This window comes from Lepisosteus platostomus, chromosome 5 (assembly GCF_059453375.1).
Source record: "Lepisosteus platostomus isolate fLepPlt1 chromosome 5, fLepPlt1.hap1, whole genome shotgun sequence".
Classification (NCBI taxonomy): Eukaryota; Metazoa; Chordata; class Actinopteri; order Semionotiformes; family Lepisosteidae; genus Lepisosteus; species Lepisosteus platostomus.
Genome location: NC_142615.1, coordinates 11054533 through 11080739, shown reverse-complemented (window position 1 = coordinate 11080739; position 26207 = coordinate 11054533). Strand labels below are relative to the sequence as shown.

At 47.6% G+C, this 26207-nt stretch overlaps 2 non-coding genes and 1 pseudogene across 2 annotated transcripts; 1 reads left to right on the top strand and 2 right to left on the bottom strand.

Annotated features, from left to right (window-relative positions):
* The first annotated feature begins 4206 nt into the window (after nt 1–4206).
* Nucleotides 4207–4325, top strand: LOC148663429 (5S ribosomal RNA; annotated as a pseudogene).
* Nucleotides 4326–11372: 7047 nt separating this feature from the next.
* Nucleotides 11373–11444, bottom strand: trnap-agg (transfer RNA proline (anticodon AGG)). Its single transcript has one exon. It is a non-coding gene; the product is annotated as a tRNA-Pro (tRNA).
* A 2117-nt stretch (nt 11445–13561) lies between these two features.
* On the bottom strand, nt 13562–13633 carry trnap-agg (transfer RNA proline (anticodon AGG)). Its single transcript has one exon. It is a non-coding gene; the product is annotated as a tRNA-Pro (tRNA).
* Between the last annotated feature and the right edge of the window lie 12574 nt (nt 13634–26207).

The following is a 26207-nucleotide window of genomic DNA, read 5'->3' as shown; positions in this document are numbered from 1 at the left end:
CCTCGCTGGATCCCTCCGTCGCCGTCTCGGTCAGCCGGCAGGGCGCACTGCGTCTGCTGGCACTTCCAGTCACCCCGAACACGGCCTCAGCCCGTGTAGCAAGGGCCAAGGCCTGCTCCAGCGATGTTGGCGCGGCCAGCTGCACGTGGCGCCGCAGCTCCTCGGGTGAGAGGGCCTTGAGAAAAGCCTGGAGAGCCATCTCCCATGTTGGGGAAATCCCTATTCCTTCACTGCCATCCAAAATTGTGGCATACACCAAATGTATATATATAGTCTATATAAATTGCTACAATTTTCCATTTAGCATATTTACAAGTTTCAATTAAATATTTTCATTCGGTCTGCTAGTTCTACACCAGATTATTCACAGTTTATACAGCCAGGCAGGTAGCCTGCACAACACATAAACACGGCCCCTTGGCCACTGCATCAAGGGGTCCTGAATAATAATAACCCACCAGACGATGCCTATCTCCATGCTCCTGCACCAGCACAACGGCTCACAACCCATTTCTTTCACTTACAGACAAATTACATACAGATGATCAGTCTGAGGGAATCCAGTCCAGGGCCAGTGCCTGCAAGAAAGCTTGTCTCAAAACATCAAAAACGGTTTCTGCTGCAGGGGTCAAGGCAATTTTGTCTTTAGACTGCACTACCCCCCTTAAACCAATACGTCACTAGACAAGCTCGTTCTGAGAAGGCATTCACCCTGGCTTTATCATGTAGTTGGTTTTATACTCCTTTTTTTCCTCTTTAGATCCAATACTTGGAGTAGCCCGGCCTTATGGATTCCCTCATTAGGTAAAACAATCACAATATCACATAACTCTATTGAGTTAGTTTACATAAATGCTATTTCATGCAGTAATTCCTTATAAAATGCTGCAGTCTGGGCCTAAAATAGGTCTGGGGTGTCCCCCACCCACATCAGTAGTTGAAACTGTACATCTTTTCCCAAGCAGACTGTGACAGCTTATATTTGCTTTAAACACAACCCTTGCACCCCTTCTCCTGTAGCCTCCTGTTACCCGTTAGAAAACTTTATATCACATCTTTATGCTGTTTTAGTCTAAAAACAGGACAGCTGTGCTCCTGTGTCCCCCAGTTACTGCACACTGTAAGATTATTTCACTTTTATTTAAATCCTGAGATAAATTCAGGAAGGCTACAGAGGGGTTTACTAGATTAAAACTGTTAGTTCACGCACGGCTCTCGTTTCAGCTTCTGACATGTTCTTTTATTGTGAAATCAAGCCTCTTTCTTACAATTTCTCCCCAAAACACCTTTTTTTTAGTAACTGCACTATTAGCTTATTAGTAGTTTTGTCTTTGGGGTTTTATATCTCGGTATAACATTAAAGTCGCACAATAATTTGGACAAACTGGCGGCACCCTTTTCTCCTCTTTGGGAGTCTTTTTACCTCCCATTTGCAGCGCTCGCACTTCTGCATGCATGCTTCGCGAGTTATTAAATCAAATCTGTCTCCGCTGTCCGTAATATCAGGAAAGCATAGTTGTACATTCTTGGCAACATCATCACTAATTCCCACCCTTCTCCTAGATTCTCTCTTAAGGCGTTCTATTTCTTCTTTTGCTGTTTCTTTTTCTGCATATATAACTTCGTTTCGTTCAGCCATTGCTTTTAGCTTTTCCATCAGAGATTTTTGCGTCTCATCTATGATATTCTGTTGAATTCTCAAATATTCCTCTAAATATTGTTTATTTTTATCCAAATGTTCATACACTTTTCTACATTCCTGTTCAGCCTAAATTCCGTCTGACATATTTCTTTTAAGTTTCACTTTGGATTAATCAAACTTTTTTTTTTCTTCACACCAAACCATTTACATGTCTCCCACGCGCCCCGCGGAACCCCCCAGTCGAGACAAACTGACGAACTATCACAATTCGGGAACACGGACCAGGTTCCAAATCCTGGCTTTAAACACACAGTTGAATCGAGTTACCATTTTCGGCTCTTCTGCGAGTACAGTTCTAGTTACTACCTTCAGCCGTACTGCAGTCGTGTACCAGGATGCAACACCTGGATTGTTTCGCACGGGCAGGGCGAGACGCTATTCCTTCAGCTATCTCTTTTTTTCTACCCCACCTTCACAATACAGGCATCTAAAAACACATACACCATTAACTCATTTTTCTGTTGTACTTGCTTCAGCACCACAGCAACATGGAGAGGACAAGGGACTTTTTAGAAAAGAGGAGTCCTTACCTCTTTTTAGAAGCGGCCGCCTAACTTTTCCTCTCCATGTCCGTGTGGTTTAATTTAGATGGATACTTCTTCATCATTTGGGTCACGTATCCGCCAATCTGCCTCCTCCTTTTTAAAGGACGTTGTAAACCTTTAGGAACAATATAATCTAGCAACAAGGTTATGTCACTGTAATTAGGCTTAAGACAATCAAGAATAAGGCTTGCCTTTCTTCGAAATTCTTTACGGTCATCAGGCAATTTAGGAAAAGACTTAACTAATGCAAATAATTCACTAGGAGACCAATGTCAATGTACATATGCTGGAGTTCCTTCTGGACCTGTAAAAGTGCACATTAGCATTTCACGAACAAGTGAAAAGGCTTTGGCTCCGGACCGCTTTCTAGTTTCGGTGGAGACTTTTTCTTTTTAGAAGGCATGGCCATGACTTTAGCTGCAGCTTGCTGTTCTTTAGTTTCAAGACTAGTCTTTTTTGAAGCTTCCCATTATTTCTGTGATTCCTCTTTCCATTACATAAGTTTTCCAATTCACTTTATTTCCTTTCTTCTCCTTCTCTTCTAAGTTTCCCCTTCTTCAGGAAACTTCTTTTTCCTAATTCAACTTTCCTCTGTCCATTCTGATTCACTTACAAAGATCCTTCATAGTTATGGGCCCCTAATTATCATATATAAATTATGTGCAAGTTCCCTTACACCTATTACCCTAGCTTTACAGTTCATGAACATAAAACATTTTTTTTACTCTAACCCAGGCTATAATTGTTTCTCTGAATTTGTCGTACATGTACTTTTGCTGGACTGCTCGGCCCCTTTTTCATCTTTGAATTTTAATTTCCCATTTTTACCGATCGGTGCCTTACTTAGAACCTTATCACATCAACTACTCCGCAGAGCAAAAACCACACGTCTGTGTTAAGATAAGTTCTTTATATGAGTCCCAGACTCATCAAACCCGCGTGAGAACACCCCTGTGGCTCGCTTCTCAAACTATTAATTTTTAAGGATCACTTACTGGCGTCAGACAGCTGCCAATTCTCCAGACGCGTCTCTGGAAGGATAAACAATTTATCCTTCGAGGTTCGTCCAATTTTGCTAAAATTGTCAGGGTCCGGATGGAGTTTCAGCAGCCGTTCGCGTTCAGGTTTCTGATCCCGGACAAGCCCCCAAATTGTCATGGAACTATCAAGGAAGCCACAAGAGAGAGTTCTCACCTGAGTAAGGTCTTTATTTCAATATTGCAAGCCCTGCTGCCACTTCGCAAAGTGCAACCAGAGACTCAATTTGTTACAAGCAGTACAGGGTTTTTAAAAGACGTTGCGCTGTAAAAAAGCTCAGCGCTTTGTCCCTTCTAAAAGTTCCCCTTTCCCTAAGAGAAAACAGATTACATCAAAAAGCGAGAGAAGAAGCACTAGATTTGTTATTCAAAGCTAATCAGTTACTTTCAGCTAATTCTAACGACCCAGACAGCATATATTGTTTTGGTACATTGTCTTCTAAAGTAACCTAAACAGTGTACTTTGTTGATGCACTGTTTTCTAAAATTCTGCACGTACTGTAGCACAGCATTTACATCCTTGAAATATATTATATTAAAGCACCAATATATTTTTTGCAAAGCTCTCTACATTTTAAGAAACAATTTACTTATTAGATTTCCACTTCAAGACTTGTTCGGCTGGCGTTCGGGGAGTCGCGTTTTTCAGAATTGTATTGAGATTGTTTTCCACCGAGCTCAGATGTCAAAGCACAGCAGCAGCTCTCCACAGCGATCCTCTATAGCGCCCTTTCTCCCGCAGCTCCGTCCTCATTGGAAGGAAGCAAGAGTGAGAGGCTGAAGTGAAATAGAGCGGGGACGAAGGCAGTGAAGAGAGAGAATGTGGGAAGAAGAGAAAAACGCAAGGGAAAAAAAGCAGCGTCATAAAAGAGGTGACGGAGCTGTCCTCTCAATAAGAAGGGTGCAAGCGAGCCTTGCTCTCGCTTATGGCCACACCCCCTTGAGCACACCTGATCTTGTCTGATTTCGGAAGCTAAACAGGGATGGGCCTGGTTAGTACTTGGATGAGAGACGTCCTTGGAATACCAGGTGCTGTAAGCTTTTAAGCGTAGGAGGCGCCCTATCCCCGCTCGCTCGCTCATTCCCTTGTTCACACGTGCAGTGCGGCTTGTCCGTCTGTTTATTTGTCAGCTTTGGCGAGACACGGGTGCTTGTGTATTAGCGTGAGCATTTTTTATTCTATTCTCAGTGAAGAGAGAGAACGTGGAAGAAGAGAAAAACGCAAGGGAAAAAAGCAGCGTCGTAAAAGAGGTGACGGAGTTGTCCTCTCTATAAGAAGGAGAAGAAGAAGAGGAACAGAGGATTTGTTTGTCTTAAGTAAGACTTTGATTTTTGTGGTTTTTTGGTGTTTTTGGTTGATTTTTGAAGCCCTCCCCTTCAGCCTAGCTCTGTTTGGGGAGGGGAGAGACTTTTGGGTTTTTTTTGTTGTTTTTTTGTTGCTTTCTGAGTCCTGTTTGTGTTTTAATGGAAGGAAAAAACATGGAGGCAGAGAATGTTATTGTAGTGGAGGAGGAGAGTGGTGTAGGAAAGAGAAGGATTAGGAATTCGGACCGACTCCCCCGGCGGGTTTTTGCAAGGGTGCATACTTTTGTGGTGGATGTGAGCGGTGTGGAGAAACCGTGGCGTGGAGATAATAGCGGGTGCTATTATCGCAGCGGTGCACGGCGTCTGTGGGGAGGGCTCTCTTTTTGCCTGCCGCCCCCAGACGCCAAAAGAGTTTGAACTTACTCTGGACTCAAAGGAACATGCAGACACGGTGACTGTGGGGCTGGATGTGCAGGCCACACCCTGCTACTGCCACTGGCTGGAGCGGAATGAGGTAGTGGTGTCCTTCCTCCACCTCCCGGCATATATCTCAGATTAGACTATCAAGGAGAAGCTGAGTAGCTGGGGGGTGAGTGATTTCGGACATCAGGATGCGCCACTACCCCGGGACCACCATTGCTGATGGCACGAGGTTTGTTCGGATTCGCTTTCCCGAGCATGTAGGCTCGTTGCCATACAGCACCCGCTTCGCCACGGCAGAGGGGGGGCAGTACTTCAGGGTCCTCCATGACCAGCAACAAAGGGTGTGTCATGTCTGCCTGGACTCGGGGCACATCGCCAAGGACTGCTCCGAGTTCCTCTGCTATGACTGCAGACAGCCCGGCCACCGCGCCAGGAACTGCACCGCTGCCAAGTGCCCGGACTGCCTCCATGCGCTCATGAGCTGCAACTGCGAGCCGGAGCCGGAAGATCCAGCCGGAGCAGGAGCAGCTGCCCGCAACGCTGAAGGGGTTGAAGATGGACTACGGGTGGCCGCTGCAGCTGAGCATGGAGAGTTGCCAGCAGCGGCGCCCCAGGACCCCAGTGAGCCAGCAACGCCCCAGCCGGTGATGGGGGAGAGGCAGAGGGAGGCCCCTCCAATCTTGGGTACAGTGCAGCAGAAAGGAGCCGGGGACCAGCCAGCATCTCCACCAGCAGGGGCGCCCCGTTGCCCTAACAATCCTGCTGCATCCCACTCTGTGGCGCAAGAGAAGCAGAGGGAGGTTGCTCCACAACATGCGGCGGTGCAGCGTGGTGCAGCTGAGATCCTACGGGCACCACCACCACCAGAGGCGGCCCCTCAGCGTACCAGTGGGCTTATGACACCCCAGCCTGTGCAGGGAGAGAGGCAGAGGGAGGAGGCGACGGCACCAGCACCACCACCACCATCACTGTCAGCGGTTCCCCAGCTTACCGGTGAGCCAGCAGGGCCTTCTTCTGGGCCAGGGGATGAGAAGCCTGCTGGGGTCAGCAAAGGCACTGCTGCGAGGCGTGTGACCAAGCAGCAGCGGCAATGGCGACAAGACCCTGGCAAGGTGGACATAGGCCCAAACGAAGAGATGCCCGAGGACCCAGAGGAGCCTGAGGGGAAGCGCCCAGTTGCCCTGCAGTGGCCACAAGACACCCTGCCAGGTGAGGGAGCCTCTTCAATACTCTGGCAGGCACCGTTGGCAGAGACTGAGGAAGGGGAGTTGGATATGGTCGTGGGAGGAGAGGTAGGGGAAGTGGTGGAAGAAGGAATGGAGGATGGGTGTCTTGAGATGGATGGGGCAGGGACAGAGGAGGGGGAATTACTGAGCATGGAGATGGAGGGGGAAGGGGAGGTGGTGGAGATGGATGGGGTGGAGAGGGAGGACAGGGAGGAGGGGGAGGGGAGTGGGCAAGCCGGGGTACAACCGCCTGGGCCCTCGAAGGCCGGGATCCAGTGGCACCACGTCAGGCCTCAGCCCAACCTCAAGCCCAGTTCAAGAGTTGTCCGCAGACCCATCCCTGATGTCTCTGCGGTGGCGGAGACAGGAGGTGGGGAGGAAGCAGCAAGTGTTGGCAATGAGAATGTGGCAGAAAGGGCGGGGAAACTGTTGTGAGGACCGGAGAATTAACTTCACTCTTATGGCCATATACGTGATGGCATCTTTCGCCTCTTTAAATGCCAACGGGCTGAGGGACAGAGCGAAGCTGGGGGCAGTGTTAGCTCTGCTGGGGCGGATGGATGTTGTCTGCCTCCAGGAGACCTTCTGGGACGAGGAGTGTGTCCGAAAGGTGCGAGCACAGTGGGACTGGGAGCTCTTTTACAGCAACGCCTCCGGCCTGTGCAGGAGGGGGGGTGGCCGTGCTGGTGAGGAGGGGAGTGTACGAGAGCGTAAGGCTCCTGCACCGCGACACGGACGGCCGGCTCCTGCAGGTCTGTCTCGGGTTTCTGGGACAGTCCGTGTTGCTGAGCAACATCTACGCCCCCAATGGGGAAGCTGAGCGGCTCGCCTTCTTCAAGCAGCCAGGGCTGGTCGTCGGAGATTTTAACTGTGCACTGAGTGCGCTCGATGTCGCGGTTGGGATGACCTTTAAGAGCAGCGCTGCTCGCAGCTTCCTGGAGCGCAGTGCGGAGGCTCATGGGTTTGTGGATGCGTGGTGTCAGGCTTATGGTGTGCGGAGGGACTTTTTTCGGCGGCAGGTCGTTGAAGGTGTCTTGAGAAAGAGCCGGATCGACCTGTTGCTGGGGCACATGAGTCTCTTCCCGTGCCTGAGCCGGATGCGGTATGTGTTCACGACCCTGAGCGACCATGCTGTGCTTCACTTCTCTGTAGCAGGGGCACAGGAGGACCGGGGCCCCGGCCCCTGGTGCTTTAATAACGCGCTCCTGGGGGAGGCTTCATTGTGTCAGGGCATAGAAGACCTAATCCGGCAGCAGCTGCAGTGTCCCCTGTATAGGTCAGAAAAGCTGGTCAGGTGGGATAATCTCAAGTACGGCATCAGAGAGTTCAGTATCTCGTATGGCCTGTCCCGGGGGCGGGAGAAGGCCAGGCGGGAGAGACAGCTTCGGGCTCCTGGCAGATCACGGCGGGGGCTGCGAGCTCTTGCTGGAGCTGAGGGGTGAGCTGCAAGCCCTGGAGGAGGAGAAGTGGAGAGGAGCCAGGGTGCGCAGCAGATCCCAGTATCTTGCCAAGGGCGAGAAGAGCACGAGGTTCTTCTTCGGCCTGGAGCAGGAGAGGCAGCGCAGCTCCTTCATTGAGGAGCTGGTGGGAGAGGACGGTGTGCGGCTCCCTGCCCCCGAGGCCGTTAGGAATGAGGTGTTTTCTTTTTATAGTGCCTTGTTCTGGTCCGAATGGGTGGATGAGCAGCAGACCCGGGCCATGCTGGCTGAGGTGAGTACCCGCCTGTCACAGAGCGATCGTGAGCTCTGTGACAGTGCACTGAGCTTGGAGGAAGTGCTTGAAGCACTTCGGGGCTTGTCTCCTAACAAGAGCCCTGGGTGGGACGGGCTCTCCTCCAAGCTCTACAGACACTTCCAGCAGTCCCTGGGGCCCCTCCTTCTGGAGTTGTTCCAGGAGATTGCCAGGACCGGCGCTCTGACCCCATCTATGAGAAGGGGGGTGATCTCTCTTGTCTACAAAAAGCAGGGGGATCCCTCCCTTTTGAAAAACTTTCGCCCGATCAGTCTGTTGAACACAGACTATAAGATCCTAACTCGTGTTCTCTCCCTCAGGCTCGGGAAGGTTCTGCCCAGGATCCTGTCGCCTTCGCAGACCTACTGCCTCAAGTGGAGAGACATTGCGGACACGGTGTGCTCCATCAGAGATGTTGTGGACCTTATGCGGGAGCAGCCGAGGGGTGGATACGTCCTGAAACTGGACCAGGAGAAGGCCTTCGACAGGGTGGAGCATTCCTTCCTGTTTGAGGTCTTGAAGAGCTTTGGCTTTGGCGAGGCCTTCATCTCCAGGGTGAGGCTCGTGTACAAGGGGATCGTGAGCTGTGTCAAGGTGAATGGTTCCCTCACGAGCTTCTTTCCAGTGACCTTGCCTGGGGGCACCGGCACCTCGTTGATATACCAATATGCTGACGACACCACACTGACGTTGGCAGAGGTGGCGGAGATCTCAGCCATTTTGGAGGTGGTGCAGGCCTACTGCGCTGCCTCGGGCGCCAAGGTAAACTTGGAGAAGTCTGAGGTCATGCCGGTGGGGAGGGCAGACCTTGCCCCGCTCTTCGGCTACCCTTTCAGGGTTGAGACGGGTCACCTGAAGGTCCTTGGCATCTACATTAACGCTGATGAGCAGGCCACTGGGCTTCTCCTGTGGAAGGAGAAGCTCATTAAGATGAGGGCCAATTAAATTGGCAGCTCTACGAGGCTGGCATATCCAAGGTCAAGGATCTTTTTATGAAGTAAAGGACGGATTTCTGTCCCACCCAGGCTATTGTCGACGCTGTGCGAGAGGTCGACGACGAGCTGCCTGTCAGTAAGATCCGTCAGGATTATGAGCAGCTCAAACTCGGTCTCCCGGACAGTTGGCTGGAGAAGCTCCATCTACAAGACGGGGCAGCAGGCCCGGCCTGGCCAGAGCTGAGGGTGAAGTGGGGGGACCATGGGGTGGACCTCCTGGGGTGCACCACCAGCATGTTCTACAGGCTGATGGTGGCGAAACGCTTCAGAGTGCCGGTCTCAGAGGTGTTCTGGGGTAAGATCTTCCCCCAGCTCGAGCCAGGGCGTACTTGACGTATCTGCTGGATGGCCTGTTTCGCTCTGTTCGAGGAGCTGTTCTTGACGGGGTGCCCTGGAAAGAGCTGTTCCTCTTTGGGTACCGCGGGTCTGAGGGTTGGGGTTAACGCCATTTTAGTGAACCTCCTCCTCAGCCTAGCGAGGACAGCTGTCTGGGAGAGGAGGAACCTCATGATGTACAATGGCCTGAAGCCAGACCTTGTCAGGCTGTACATTGCCAGGGTGAAGGACTGCTTTTCTCTCAGCCTGGCCTACTGCAGGGCTGAGAGGCAGATGGCCGACTTTCGCAGGATCTTCTTAAAAAATAACATCTTTGTGGACCTGCGGGAGGAAGGCCTGTACTTCCGGCTCTGAGATGGGGGTGTCTTTGAACAAAAGACACACACGGCTCCACCCTTTTCCACCCCTGAATAGCATTGGCGAGTTGAATAGCATTCAATTCACATCGAATAGCATTGGCCCCTGAATAGCCCCTGAATAGCATTGGCGAAGCTCAGCACTGGGCCACTGGGCACAATTTCCCACCGTTTCCATAGTGTAGTGGTTATCACGTTAGCTTCACACGTGGAATGTCCCCAGTTCAAAACAAAGCAGCTTTTTTTGTTACCACGCACACTGTTTGGGGATTCGCCTAGCGCTGTGATCGAACAGACCCACTCACCTCTTAGTGTGGCGGGATCTGCACAGTGCATGTCGCAGTGCTTTCTGCTTTCACTTCAATGTGCTTCCTGATGTCGAGTCGTGTGCTGTGCAGAGGCTCTGTAAGTGAGAGCAATGAAAAAGTGCACAGCGCTGTGAAAGAAAACACAGAGAAGTGAAAGGCAGTCCTTTCTCTAAGACCGGGGTAAAATTAGCTTGAAGTTCGAAAACGATTTTGGCACGCCTGTAGTGCTTCCGCGAAATTCCGCGAGTTACAAAAACACTTGATTTGTGTATAAAATGCATTGTGAATGCTTTCTCAGCATTCACTTTGTCATTTTTATGACTTTTTTTTACCACGCTCAAATATTGTTTTGTCCATATCTTCACAATGGAAGCACAGAACGTCTTCAAACCAAATGCATTTTAAAGACCACAACATGTGGAAATTTCCAAATTCTCTACATCAAACTTTCAGTGAGCTAATTTCGTTTTTCATCGATGCGTAATTACGCACTAACTGGAACCCGGGGGACCGCTGTGTGCACATGTTCAAAATGCGACAAATACTGTAAGACATGATGCCAAGAAGCATGAAGCGAAGGGGATTAGCTCAAATGGTAGAGCGCTCGCTTAGCATGCAAGAGGTAGCGGGATCGATGCCCGCATCCTCCAGGTCTGAGTTTGGATCTCTGGAAGCCCGGTGCTCTTGTTTAGCTTCTGCGACTTCTGACAGGTGCTCCTCCGTTGCGGAGAGAATGTCCTTCAGTTGTCAAGCGTTGAAGGGCCACACCTCCTTCCCAACCTCAGTCTGCACTGAGTGCGTCTCCGGCATTTTCTCGTCCAATTTGTCAGCTTAGCAAGTGAAAAGTATATCCGAGTGAAAACAGTGCTGATAATACTCTCACGAATTGTTAGAAGACGTGCTTTTGATCATCGATTGCTTAACAATCACATTCGTTCGACTTGAGCCATCAAGCTCGTAGTTTTCCTTCAAATCTTGAAAGCTCTCAGTGAGAACATCATAGGCTGCAGGACGCCCCGTAACTTGATTACTTCAACAGAAAGAAGAGCAGACAGCTCGACAAATATGTGAGGCGCAGAGAGCGCAAGGCGAGCCGCACACGTTTCGGTGGCTGAGAGAGGGCAGTTTTTGCTTCTGCATTTCCCAAGTAAGGACGCATGACAACAAGCGATCGCGGTGCTCATCTACGACACAGTGGTGATGAGTTTTCAGTACGTGTTCTTTTGAACGAGCAATGAGGTTGCCGCCTTGGACAGCTGACTGCACGCTCTCATTGTGCCACGTGATGAGAATTCACCAGGCTCGTTCAGTCATTAGTCACATTCCATCGTTTGCCATAAGCAGACGCTGCGAAGTGATGTGGATATCAGTTCCCAGTCTTGTGGAAGAGGAGGAAAAGAGCACACGAGGGCTCGTCCGGGAGTTGAACCCGGGACCTCTCGCACCCTAAGCGAGAATCATACCACTAGACCAACGAGCCACAGCAGCACTTTCCATTTCAATCTGTCAGCGAGCTTGAGGATGGGGAGAGGCGCCATTCGCTCGTCCAGTCAGACCTTCATCAATAAGTCAAGAAAGCTGCAATTACACGACTGCCTTGCAGACGAAGGGCAGTGAACTGTGCCCGGTAAGAGGGGAACAAGCGGCACTAGGTGACGCCGAGGCATAGGTCCCAGCGAGGGGGGTTGGCATGTATGGTACAGCGCTTGCTTTGCATGTGGGAGATAGCAAGATCAATTCCCGCATCCTCCAGGTGTGTGCTTAGAGCTTGATGTGCCGAAAGGTGTCCTTTAGCCTGTGGTCCCGCCTTACATGGAGAGCATCGTGCAGCTGTCAAGCGTTTCGCAGCCACGCCCCCTTTTCATCTTCTCTCTGGCTTAAGCGTCACTCCGCCCCTCTCTCTTGACATTTCATGTCAGCATGTCAGAAGTCTGAGTGACATTTTTAATGGCTGAGTGAGGGCACGATGCTGAAGCAGAGAGGCCACTTCAGCCACAGAGACTTGTGTTAGGTGAGATCTGAAAGACGGACTCGCAACAGAAACAGACCAAAAATGTATCGGTGAGATCAAAAGGCAAATGCAACATTCAGCAGAGGGCGTCTAAAGATTAGGGAACGGGCGACTGAAATCCATGTGAGGCAAACTTTCCGGTGTGTGTACTGCAGCTGGGCTTGTTGGCGTAATTGGTAGTGCGTCAGTCTCGTCATCTGAAGGGCCTGAGTTTGATCCTCACACGGGGCAGGGCTGCTTCCTCTCTTGCTCTTTTCAAACACTTGCGGCAACTGTTCGCTCATAACCACGTCTGGAATGCGTGACCTTTACACGGGCGAGAAGCAACGCCGCATCCCTTTTCTAAAGAACATTCACATTCAGAAATAAGTCAAGAAATTTGCCATTACTTTCGCTCGCACTGCTGTCAGCCTGCCCATGTTGCCAAAGAAAGATTCACTCGGCGTCAACATGACAGAACAGCGATCACTTGAAAACAATGTTCCACACTCCGTAAGCAAGAACTTCAGTGTTTGCAGTCACCCGATATGCCGATAGTCAAAGGAGCGCAAAACACGAAGCGTCAAAAGACAAGATGAGTTGATGGAAAGAGCGTTGAATTGATGAGCACAAAAGTTCAGCTCGTACAATAGGCAACGAAGGTCTCAGCGTCGTCATCGCACTTGAAAGGACTGCCTTGCAGACCAAGGGCAGTGGGCGGTGCCCGGTAAGAGGGGCAGAGGCGGTAAGACATGATGGCGAGAAGCATGAAGTGAGGGGGATTAGCTCAAATGGTAGAGCGCTCGCTTAGCATGCAAGAGGTAGCGGGATCGATGCCCGCATCCTCCAGGTCTGAGTTTGGATCTCCGGAAGCCCGGTGCTCTTGTTTAGCTTCTGCGACTTCTGACAGGTGCTCCTCCGTTGCGGAGAGAATGTCCTTCAGTTGTCAAGCGTTGAAGGGCCACACCTCCTTCCCAACCTCAGTCTGCACTGAGTGCGTCTCCGGCATTTTCTCGTCCAATTTGTCAGCTTAGCAAGTGAAAAGTATATCCGAGTGAAAACAGTGCTGATAATACTCTCACGAATTGTTAGAAGACGTGCTTTTGATCATCGATTGCTTAACAATCACATTCGTTCGACTTGAGCCATCAAGCTCGTAGTTTTCCTTCAAATCTTGAAAGCTCTCAGTGAGAACATCATAGGCTGCAGGACGCCCCGTAACTTGATTACTTCAACAGAAAGAAGAGCAGACAGCTCGACAAATATGTGAGGCGCAGAGAGCGCAAGGCGAGCCGCACACGTTTCGGTGGCTGAGAGAGGGCAGTTTTTGCTTCTGCATTTCCCAAGTAAGGACGCATGACAACAAGCGATCGCGGTGCTCATCTACGACACAGTGGTGATGAGTTTTCAGTACGTGTTCTTTTGAACGAGCAATGAGGTTGCCGCCTTGGACAGCTGACTGCACGCTCTCATTGTGCCACGTGATGAGAATTCACCAGGCTCGTTCAGTCATTAGTCACATTCCATCGTTTGCCATAAGCAGACGCTGCGAAGTGATGTGGATATCAGTTCCCAGTCTTGTGGAAGAGGAGGAAAAGAGCACATGAGGGCTCGTCCGGGAGTTGAACCCGGGACCTCTCACACCCTAAGCGAGAATCATACCACTAGACCAACGAGCCACAGCAGCACTTTCCATTTCAATCTGTCAGCGAGCTTGAGGATGGGGAGAGGCGCCATTCGCTCGTCCAGTCAGACCTTCATCAATAAGTCAAGAAAGCTGCAATTACACGACTGCCTTGCAGACGAAGGGCAGTTTGCCTCTTCCCGGTAAGAGGGGAACAAGCGGCACTAGGTGACGCCGAGGCATAAGTCCCAGCGAGGGGGGTTGGCTTGTATGGTACAGCGCTTGCTTTGCATGTGGGAGATAGCAGGATCAATTCCTGCATCCTCCAGGTGTGTGCTTAGAGCTTGATGTGCTGAAAGGTGTCCTTTAGCCTGTGGTCCCGCCTTACATGGAGAGCATCGTGCAGCTGTCAAGCGTTTCGCAGCCACGCCCCCTTTTCATCTTCTCTCTGGCTTAAGCGTCACTCCGCCCCTCTCTCTTGACATTTCATGTCAGCATGTCAGAAGTCCGAGTGACATTTTTAATGGCTGAGTGAGGGCACGGTGCTGAAGCAGAGAGGCCACTTCAGCCACAGAGACTTGTGCTAGGTGAGATCTGAAAGACGGACTCGCAACAGAAACAGACCAAAAATGTATCGGTGAGATCAAAAGGCAAATGCAACATTCAGCAGAGGGCGTCTAAAGATTAGGGAACGGGCGACTGAAATCCATGTGAGGCAAACTTTCCGGTGTGTGTACTGCAGCTGGGCTTGTTGGCGTAATTGGTAGTGCGTCAGTCTCGTCATCTGAAAGGCCTGAGTTTGATCCTCACACGGGGCAGGGCTGCTTCCTCTCTTGCTCTTTTCAAACACTTGCGGCAACTGTTCGCTCATAACCACGTCTGGAATGCGTGACCTTTACACGGGCGAGAAGCAACGCCGCATCCCTTTTCTAAAGAACATTCACATTCAGAAATAAGTCAAGAAATTTGCCATTACTTTCGCTCGCACTGCTGTCAGCCTGCCCATGTTGCCAAAGAAAGATTCACTCGGCGTCAACATGACAGAACAGCGATCACTTGAAAACAATGTTCCACACTCCGTAAGCAAGAACTTCAGTGTTTGCAGTCACCCGATATGCCGATAGTCAAAGGAGCGCAAAACACGAAGCGTCAAAAGACAAGATGAGTTGATGGAAAGAGCGTTGAATTGATGAGCACAAAAGTTCAGCTCGTACAATAGGCAACGAAGGTCCCGGCGTTGTCATCGCATTTGAAAGGACTGCCTTGCAGACTAAGGGCAGTTGGAGGTTGCTGTTTTGAGACGGAGGCATTGGGATGGTGGGCCGAGATCTATTCTTCTTAAGGAATTCTTCATCGTGAAAGATCGGTCCACAGGTCATCCAAAGAACTCAGGGAATCATGTGCTACTGAATGGAGTGAAGTGCTGAAACACATGACATGCCCCCTTGATCTCACGTGCTGCAACATGCACAGCTACCGTCCACACCAGGCAGTGGGGCTTCAGCAGAATTTGCTACGCCACCTGCAATTACATATCCAGCTGCACACATATACATGGCCCTTCTTTCGTTTTCAGGATCTCAAAAAAAAGCTTAGCTTGGTTTTCCTGCCACCTGATTGACCTCATCTCCCTCAGAATGTGCCCCGCCACATTCATTGCTGAAGCAGGACGAAGGCTAACGGACATGTCAGAACAGTGAGGTTCAACGATCTCTCCAAAATATTGTGGTTGTAGTGGAAGAGATATGTTTTAAATTGTACCTTGGTATTTCAAACTCTCTCTAGAATGTTATCCATTTCGATTTTATTTTGACAGGAACTGTTAAAAGGCTAATGACACTAGATGAAAAGAGAAAAAAGAAAACACAACGTTTCAGCCGTGGAGGCTTCTTCAGGTGTGAGGGCTCCACGGCTGAAATGTTGTATTTTCTTTCTTTTCTTTTAAGCATGGAATAGACCTATTACTTGTTCCTTTGCAGCCTACACATGGTGATGCAGCTCCCCACCTGAACTGCTAATGATACTAGATGCCTGGTAGTTTGTGGTACTTGGTTATCGTCTTATGTGTGCTCAAACTGCATATGTGTTGTAGCAGCGAGGCTTATTAATAAGAAAGAATTAAGTGTTCTGAGCCTTCCCAAATGAGGCCCCATCTCTGTTCATCTCTGTGGTGCAGCGGCCCAGCACTGAGCTTCGCCAATGTGATTCAGCTGCTTCCAGTGCCTTTATTGGAGTGCGCTGATGGACCGTGCTCTCTCTCCAGAGACCAGCACGCCTGTCATGGACGGAGCAGGAAAGGCGGCGCCACATTCTACAGCCCTCTCCACGCAATCGATGAAATCGGGCTACTGAAGTGGAGAAAATCGCCTCTCCAGAAAGTGCAAATATCATCTTGGAGACTATAAATCCTATTGCCGAAGGTCAGCCCTGTCTACCAGAGTAACCCTCCCACAGCGATGATCAGCTCGTCTCACACGCGAGAAGTTTCGGTTGGAAACAAGCGCCCCCTCTTCTCGCACGTTTTGCACGTTCGAGTAGTTTTAATGCGGCTCTTTCGTACACAGTGCTGATCTTTTGGAAAGCAGGAGGCAAAACCGAGTCGAACCCGGGCCGCCTGGGTAAAAACCAGGAACCCTAACCGCTAGACCATATGGCAGCGAACAGCCATGCTGTTCCCGGCATCATCCGAGCAAACTACGTAAATATGAGAAAACACGCAAGAGAGTTGTCACTCAGAGTGTCGAAGGGTCGATGTATACTGGGGCTCAGTTGAAATGCAACGTCAGGACTTTTCCAAATTATGTCACACGAAGAGAGCACAGCCTTTTCCACCCTGCCATGCGTGTATCGGTAACTCCCCGTGATCGTATAGTGGTCAGTACTTTGCGTTGTGGCCGCAACAACCCCGGTTCGAATCCAGGTCACGGCAGAATAGGGGCGTCTGCTTTTACTACTTGCACGAATGAAGGCAAAAAAAAGCCAATCGATGTGAACGAACGGCGCTTTACAGAGGAGTACTGCCTGACTGGATCGTTGATGAGCGACAGAGGCCACTCCGACCCCTTCTTGGTTTTCTTCAATGACTTACTAAGGATCTTCTTCACATTCGCCCATGCAGGGGAAGCCAGTTACACCAAAGCAAACGCAGGAAAGTGCATTTCAAGCAGAGACCAGGAGGGACTTGTTTACACTGAGAGTGGGTGGAGAATGGAACAATGCGCCCAGCCCTGTTGCTGGAGCCGATTCTTGATGAGATCTTGGGCTCACTAAGAGGCCCCCTTTGGATGCTATTCTTTCTGTTGTTCTTGCAGGTCCTGCGCTGCTTTTGAGCTGACAGAGCTCGTCCTGGTCTGTCGGCACAGCCCAATTGCAAATGATCAGCTCCGCATACAGAAGGAACGTGCATTTGGTACAAGAGTGCATGAAGGCACCAGAAATACATTGGGAACAAATGACCGGTCGCTCAAGACCTCTGTGAAGTACAGGAGCTTGCAAGAAGCAGCTGTTTCCGCCCGGTCTCGAACTGGGGACCATTCGCATGTGAGGCGAACGTGATAACCACTACACTACGGAAACGGTTGTAAACCGTGCCCAGCGGCCCAGTGCTGAGCTTCGCCAATGCGATTCAGCTGCTTCCATTGCCTTTATTGGAGTGCGCTGATGGACCGTGCTCTCTCTCCAGAGACCAGTACGCCTGTACCGGGGTAAAGTTAGCTTGAAGTTCGAAAACGATTTTGGCATGCCTGTAGCGCTTTCGCGAAATCTCTTAGAGTTACAAAAACACATGCTTTGTGTATAAAATACATTGTGAATGCTTTCTCAGCCTTCACTTTGTCATTTTTATGACATTTTTTTGACCATGCTCACATTTTCTCTTGTCCATATCTTTGCAATAGAAGCACAGAACGGCTTCAAACCAAATGCATTTTAAAGACCACAACTTGTGGATATTTCAACAGCCTCTACACCAAACTATCAGTGAGCTAATCATCTTTTTTAAAACCTCCAGTTTTTCATCGATGCGTAATTACACACTAACTGGAACCCGGGGACTGCTGTGTGCACACGTTCACAACGCGAGAAATACTGTTCAATACGGCTTCGTGTGAAAAACCCATATATGACCATAGGAAGCAGAACAGTGCAGTCTCCAATTAGCCAGACTGTAAGCACGGGAATAAAGCTTTGTTTGATTTCTGAAACCCTTCCTTTACGTTCTATTTTCATTCAGGTGTGGTTCAACTATATTGACAATACTACTGACAGCAGGAAGTTTAAAATATTCTTTTCTCAGCAGCTTATTAAAAACAGCTCCCATGATGTTCAAACCGACTTTTTACACAGAACACTGACACAGCTTTGTGTTCTGAATCTTTTTTTCTCGTGCTTTTATTTAATGTGGCACAATGCACTGGTATAGGGGTATTTTGTTAACAAACCAATAGCATTTAAACCAATAGTAAGTGTTTTGCACACTAAGCAGGTCCTCTGACTTTTCCCAGCTTTGTTTTGGTTTTTTTAAGATAACAGTACAGGTAAGACACTGGGATAGGGGGGTCGTCTTCATGGCTCAATAGCATTTCAAATACAACAGCCACACTGCTGAAACCAAGTGTTTTACACACCAGTCTAGCCCCCTAACCTTATACAACCTTGCTGTGGCTGTGGCACCTTTCTTTATTTTTTTATTATTTTTTGAAGATAACACTACAGGTAATACACTGGGACAGGTGGGTCGTCTTCATGGCTCAATAGAATTTGAAATACAACAGCCACACTGCTGAAACTAAGTGTTTTACACACCACACAGGCCCCCTAACCTTATGCAACCTTGCTGTGGCTGTGGCCCCTTTCTTTATTTTTTTATGAAGTTTTCAATATGGCACCATTAGACAGGCGGTACATGGGGATAGGGGGGTGCTATTCACGAGTCAATAGCTCTTCAAGCACAACAGCCACAGTGCTGCAACCAGGTGTTTTACACCAGACATTTCACCTAACCTTATACAACCTCGCTTTGAGTTGTAGAACATTTCTTTATTTTTTTTTACTGTAATCAAGTGTTGTGCTCACTAGTCAGGCCTCCTGACCTTTCACAGTCATGCTTTGTTGTGTGCAACTTTAATTATCTTTTTAGGATTTTTTGAACATGGCAACTTCCACCGAGATGGGTGGGGGGTGTTGGGGTGCTCTTCAATAGCTTTTTCATCTATACACACAAATGGATGTAACTAAGACACTCAGAACCTGTCACGCAGGGGCTGACTGCTGAGGATAGGGATCCAATGCGGTGCCCTTGGTAGGGTTGGCGTGAGACACAGGCATAATCGGAGTAAACAGGCAGGGGTCCGAGTCCGGGAAGGCGTAGTACAGGCATAGGCACAGAATCGACAGGCGAAGGCGTAGTCGAGGTACTGGCAGGGGTCGGAGTCCGGGAAGGCGTAGAAGTTGCGTCGGTAGACAGAGGTGTAAACGAAGAGACAGGCTTGGGTCAGGATCCGAGAAAGCGTAAAACAGGCGAAGGTACAAAATCGAGTGGCTAAAGCGGTAGTCGGAAAAGCAGGGTCGAGGTCCAGGGGAGAAGTCGTAGTAAGGCAAAGGTGTAGTTAGTACATAAGCTCCGGGAGAGAATCTCAATCGTGAGCAATGACCGGGGGACAGATGAGGGTTTAAGTAGAGGACTGATTGACGCGTGGACGTTTGGTACGGAGAGAGCTCGAGGGAATGCGGGAGCGCTTGCCTGCGTGAGGGAGATTCGTGGCAAAACCAACAGAATCAACCTGAACTCACAGAAAAACAAGAATGCCCCCGAGACACCTGCACCCCCCCCGGACCACTCTGGTATCAACACCCCAAAACCCATCCATATCAGCTAACAAGACTCAGAATCGGTGCAACCCTCCAACCTGGACCAAGAGCAGGATGGGACAAGTACCTGCACCACACTACGCACCCCTCATCCAGACCAGCAGGACAGCCATACCACAGACAGCACCATCATGTAACCCCCCTGTTCATTCCAACAGAAAAGCCGAACTGACCCCCACCAGCATGGCGACGCTGCAGCTCTGGTTACACCAGCAGGCCCAATGGGCTCAGAGCTGGGGGACATACAGATGCAGCCATTCAAAATGCGTGGGCGATACCGCATTATTTTCCGGTACGCTGTACGCAGTCTACCGCAAGTTACCATTAAATACCGCGAGTTACTGGTAAATACCGCTAGTTACCGTAAATTCTCCTATAATATGACAAGCAAAATAATAGTATCCGGAATTTCGGCAAGGTGGAGCTAATAAACTCAACCTCTCATGTTTGAGCTGTGGCCATCAAAGTCTTTAACAAAGGTATTACTAAAAGTATTAATAATGAATGACCTTGGACAAGCTGTAAGTGTAAACTCAAAGTATTGCCCTGGTCAACATTCTTTTTTTCATTGACCGTCTTTGTAAAAGTAACACCACAGCATTTCGCAATCACGCATTTGTTTCCAATCATGCAAAGTACAGTAATTTTTGAGAATCGATTCACCATGCCTTTCACATGCTCATAAAAGAGATTGATTTAGGAACATAAACATATTACTGTATGAAAACTGTACTGTATACAGTATGTATATGTATATTTAATGTCTTAACTGTGCCCGTTTAAGTATTGAATATTCATATCTAATTTTACCACTGAAGGGAAATCTTAGTAGCTGAGCATAAAAAGAATAGGAGCATACTGCAACGCGTGTGAAGGCCATAAATGATATTAATTTTGGAACATAAACATACAGTATATGGCTGGTCTCGGTACTTTAAAGAAAACATACACGAAAGATGGTTTCATTATGACCAGAATCGGTCTTGAGATATTTTTAACTTGATTTACAGTATTTGAGAGGTATGTCTTAACACCGATTCTACAGTACGTAAATACTGCTCACGTATGTTTCTAGGTTTATATTATGCATTTCATACGGTCAAATTACTTTTGAGAAACTAATAAGAAGCGCGAAACGGTATGCCCAGGGCGTTTTAGTTTATTTTTACTGGAACTCTGCTTTAACAATGTCGCCGTGGATTGATTAGAGATATCAAGTACATACAAGTAATTTTTTAAATGTTGTAGTTCGTCTTGAAAAAATGTTACGAGTACATCATCTATCAACAATTACACAGGTTCTGTTTCCATATTGCGGATTTTGGTTACGTAATATGATTTTCTAAATTTCACGTTGTGAATATATGATTTGGGCAACCAGAGCCGCAAAGAAGTACATTATGGGTTGTTGTTTTTTTTTTGCAGTTTTATCTAGAACAAGCGATGCTTAAACCTTTGTCTGATTCTTGTGAAACTATCCACACGACAGTTACAGTACCTAGGAGTTGACTTCAGTGATGTCACTGATGGGATGTTTCTAAAAATCCTTCCTCTGTAAAACGTCTTCTCTAGTTGTCCTGCATATGTATTCGGTAATGAAGCTGTGTGTTCTGTCATGGAAATATAACTATCAAGGAAGACACAAAAGAGAGTTCTCACCTGAGTAAGGTCTTTATTTCAATATTGCAATATTGGGAGCCCTGTGGAGAGATCACTCCTGCTCTTTGCTCAGTTCGTTTGTGACCTTTTTACAGTGGGAAGCATGAATTCAGGACACCTGGCACCCCCTCCACCTGAGCGAACACCACCTCTTTTTCCTGTCTTTCACCAGAATCCAGTCTCCTTATTCATGCATTAGTTCCTACAGCACAGGTAAATCCCTGTGGGCTGGAGCCCAGCATTTTTCTTAGGGTTTTTTTACAAGATTGGTCAACAGCTGGGTCACCTAAACAGCTGTCTATCACCCTAATAGAGAATGGCCTAAAACTGTGATTATAGCGAGGAGCATACAGTTATTTCCATTCTAATACATCTGAGTTACACTCAGACTGAAAGCAGGGCTATTTACCCATGCCAATAAACCTAAATAATCACCTCTATCAAAGGGGATTACTCCCATGAGCATCTTTTATAGCATTACAATCCCAACATGAGCTCTGGTTATTATTTGTGGCTGACTGATAAAGTATTGATTCCATATCCCCATTTTATGTAAAGTAAAGCTCCTTACACTTAACAGGTACACTGTCGCCCCCCCTCAGGAAGCTCAACAAACACAGAAACAGTGACAATATAATAATTAATGTTCACTCAGTCTCTGGTGCAGTGGTTCGGTGTCGGCGCAATGCGTAGATCCAGCGATCTCATCCTGTCACTCAGATGGCAGAGTCGGTAGTCAGTTGCACTTGATATGGTCCTTCCCAGCAGGGTTGCAACATCTGGCAGGGTATATCTCCCTCACCACACCCACTCGCCAGGTATCAGGTCGTGTCTTCCCTCTACTGGAGGTCTCCAAGTGTCCAGCACCTGTTCACCAGCCCCGTGCACCACTTCAATTAACAACCTACAATACTACAATAGAGAATTAGCAAATTCAACAATCCATTAGCCAAATTCATCCCTCCAGGAAGTTTCGTTGATTGGCCTGTGATGATATCAAACAGGCTCTATTACACAGTTCTGTTTGATCCAGCCCGCATCCCATGGCGCTCCTTCAGTCTGATGTCTAGTCGATCTTTTAGAGTTCTGTTCCTTCATTCCACTGTTCCAGCAGACTGAGGGTGATCTCAGTCCATCTCACCCCGAATAATCCAGCCACAGCCTGTCCCTTGATCATAATACAAGCGGTAGGTCAGTGCCCACCGAGGGCTTATCTCCATCATCAAGTGTTTGGTAGACACAGAGGCAGTGACAGCAACCCACTGGGAAAACAGATTATAAGAGCCAAGGTTTCCCTTTACAAATGTAAATTGTAAACATTTGCTACTGCATGAAAGGTTTCTCAGGAGCAGGCCGTTTGAGCTGTAGCACCTGCACCTGAACTGTAGTTGAGTTCCTTTGATAAGCATCACATTGAGATACCACATAAGTGGCTACTGCTTCAAACACGGTCCCCACCCAGGTTTGGGTAACCAGCACACCATTTGACTCGCACCCAGGTGTCCAACTGAGTGCATTTGTCGAGCTACAAAGGGCATTAGGCTGTGAGGGCATGCAGGGCGTCCAGTGTGCTGGCAGCACCACACACTTTTCTAACCATGTCCTTTTCTCTGCTTTAGAGGCCTCAGCCTGAATATCCTGTAGCTGTCCCCTTTTCACCAACAGAGGTCTCACAGGGGTCTCAGACTCCTGTTCTACCAGGACTGCGCACCTGACAGCTACATCTGCAAAGTTGTTCCCTCGAGTTACTGGAAACATTTCTTTATTATGTGATTTACACTTTACCACAGCTACTTCAGTCAGCAGCTGCAAAGCTTCTAACAGTTCAGAGACAAACCCAGCATTCTTAACTGGAGTCCCTGCCATGTTGGGGAAATCCCTATTCCTTCACTGCCATCCAAAATTGTGGCATACACCAAATGTATATATACAGTCTATATAAATTGCTACAGTTTTCCATTTAGCATATTTACAAGTTTCAATTAAATCTTTTCATTCGGTCTGCTAGTTCTACACCAGATTATTCACAGTTTATACAGCCAGGCAGGTAGCCTGCACAACACATAAACACGGCCCCTTGGCCACCGCATCAAGGGGTCCTGAATAATAATAACCCACTAGACGATGCCTATCTCCATGCTCCTGCACCAGCACAACGGCTCACAACCCATTTCTTTCACTTACATACAGATTACATACAGATGATCAGTCTGAGGGAATCCAGTCCAGGGCCAGTGCCTGCAAGAAAGCTTGTTTCAAAACATCAAAAACGGTTTCTGCTGCAGGGGTCAAGGCAATTTTGTCTTTAGACTGCACTACCCCCCTTAAACCAATACGTCACTAGACAAGCTCGTTCTGAGAAGGCATTCACCCTGGCTTTATCATGTAGTTGGTTTTATACTCCTTTTTTTTCCTCTCAAGATCCAATACTTGGAGTAGCCCGGCCTTATGGATTCCCTCATTAGGTAAAACAATCACAATATCACATAACTCTATTGAGTTAGTTTACATAAATGCTATTTCATGCAGTAATTCCTTATAAAATGCTGCAGTCTGGGCCTAAAATAGGTCTGGGGTGTCCCCCACCCACATCAGTAGTTGAAACTGTACATATTTTCCCAAGCAGACTGTGACAGCTTATATTTGCTTTAAACACAACCCTTGCACCCCTTCTCCTGTAGCCTCCTGTTACCCGTTAGAAAACTTTATATCACATCTTTATGCTGTTTTAGTCTTAAAACAGGACAGCTGTGCTCCTGTGTCCCCCAGTTACTGCACACTGTAAGATTATTTCAATCCTGAGATAAATTTAGGAAGGCTACAGAGGTGTTTACTAGATTAAAACTGTTAGTTCACACACCGCTCTCTTTTCAGCTTCTGACATGGTCTTTAATTGTGAAATCAAGCCTCTTTCTTCCAATTTCTCCAAAAAACACATTTTTTTTTAGTAACTGCACACCAGCTTATTAGTAGTTTTGTCTTTGAGGTTTTATATCTCGGTATAACATTAAAGTCACACAATAATTTCTAAAAACTGGCGGCTCCCTTTTCTCCTCCTTGGGTGTCTTTTTACCTCCCATTTGCAGCGCTCGCACTTCTGCATGCATGCTTCGCGAGTTATTAAATCAAATCTGTCGCCGCTGTCCGTAATATCAGGAAAGCATAGTTGTACATTCTTGGCAACATCAGGTTTTAACCCACTCAAGTAAATTTGTTTTATTACTGTGGAAGTATCTTCATTCACTTCCTTTTCAACGGCTAACCCCGAGTATACTATCCATAAAGCTATAAACCTTTCTGTAAAATCTGAAAACATCCTCACTTCCTTCTGCTGACATGCTGTTACTTTTCTCTAATCAGTTTTCGGTGGGTAATGCTCTTTCAAAAATCTCCACACTAATTCCCACCCTTCTCCCAGATTCTCTCTCAAGGCGTTCTATTTCTTCTTTTGCTTTTTCTTTTCCTACATATACAACTTCGTTTCGTTCAGCCATTGCTTTTAGCTTTTCCATCAGGGATTTTTCCGTCTCATCTATGATATTCTGTTGAATTCTCAAATATTCCTCTAAATATTTTTATCCAAAGGTTCATACACTTTTCTACATTCCTGTTCAGCCTAAATTCCGTCTGACAGTCAATATTTCTTTTAAATTTCACTTTGGATTAATCAAACTTTTTTTTTCCCTTCACACCTAACCATTTTCACGTCTCCCACGCGCCCCGCGGAATCCCCCAGTCAAGACAAACTGACAAACTATCACAATACGGGAACACGGACCAGGTTCCAAATCCTGGCTTTAAACACACAGTTGAATCGAGTTACCATTTTCGGCTCTTCTGCAAGTACAGTTCTAGTTACTACCTTCAGCCGTACTGCAGTCGTGTACCAGGATGCAACACCTGGATTTTTTCGCACGGGCAGGGCGAGATGCTATTCCTTCAGCAATCCCTCCTTTTCTACCCCACCTTCACAAAACAGGCATCTAAGACACATACACCATTAACTCATTTTTCTGTTGTACTCGCTTCAGCTTCAGGAAAACCCTGAACCCACCACAGCAACATGGAGAGGACAAGGGACTTTTTAGAAAAGAGGAGTCCTTACCTCTTTTTAGAAGCGGCCGCCTAACTTTTCCTCTCCATGTCCGTGTGGTTTAATTTAGATGGATACTTCTTCATCATTTGGGTCACGTATCCGCCAATCTGCCTCCTCCTTTTTAGAGGACGTTGTAAGCCTTTAGGAACAATATGATCTAGCAACAAGGTTATGTCACTGTAGTTAGGCTTAAGACAATCAAGAACAAGGCGCTTGCCTTTCTTCTAAATTCTTTACGATCATCAGGCAATTAAGGAAAAGACTTAACTAATGCAAATAATTCACTAGGAGACCAATGTCAATGTACTGTACATATGCTGGAGTTCCTTCTGGACCTGGAAAAATGCACATTGGTATTTCACAAACAAGTGGCTCCGGACCGCTTTCTAATTTCGGTGGAGACTTTTTCTTTTTAGTACGCATGGCCATGACTTTAGCTGCAGCTTGCTGTTCTTTAGTTTCAAGACTAGTCTTTTTTTTTAAGCTTCCCATTATTTCTGTGATTCCTCTTTCCATTAAATAAGTTTTCCAATTCATTTTCTTTCATTTCTTCTCCTTCTCTTCTAAGTTTCCCCTTCTTCAGGAAACTTCTTTTTCCTAATTCAACTTTCCTCTGTCCATTCTGATTCACTTACAAAGATCCTTCATAGTTATGGGCCCCTAATTATCATATATAAATTATGTGCAAGTTCCCTTACACCTATTACCCTAGCTTTACAGTTCATGAACATAATTTTTTTCCCTAACCCAGGCTATAATTGTTTCTCCGAATTTGTCGTACATGTACTTTTGCTGGACTGCTCGGTCCCATTTTCGTCTTTGAATTTTAATTTCCCATTTTTACCGATCGGTGCCTTACTTAGAACCTTATCACATTAACTACTCCGCAGAGCAAAAACCACACGTCTGTGTTAAGATAAGTTCTTTATATGAGTCCCAGACTCATCAAACCCGCGTGAGAACACCCCTGTGGCTCGCTTCTCAAACTATTAATTTTAAAGGATCA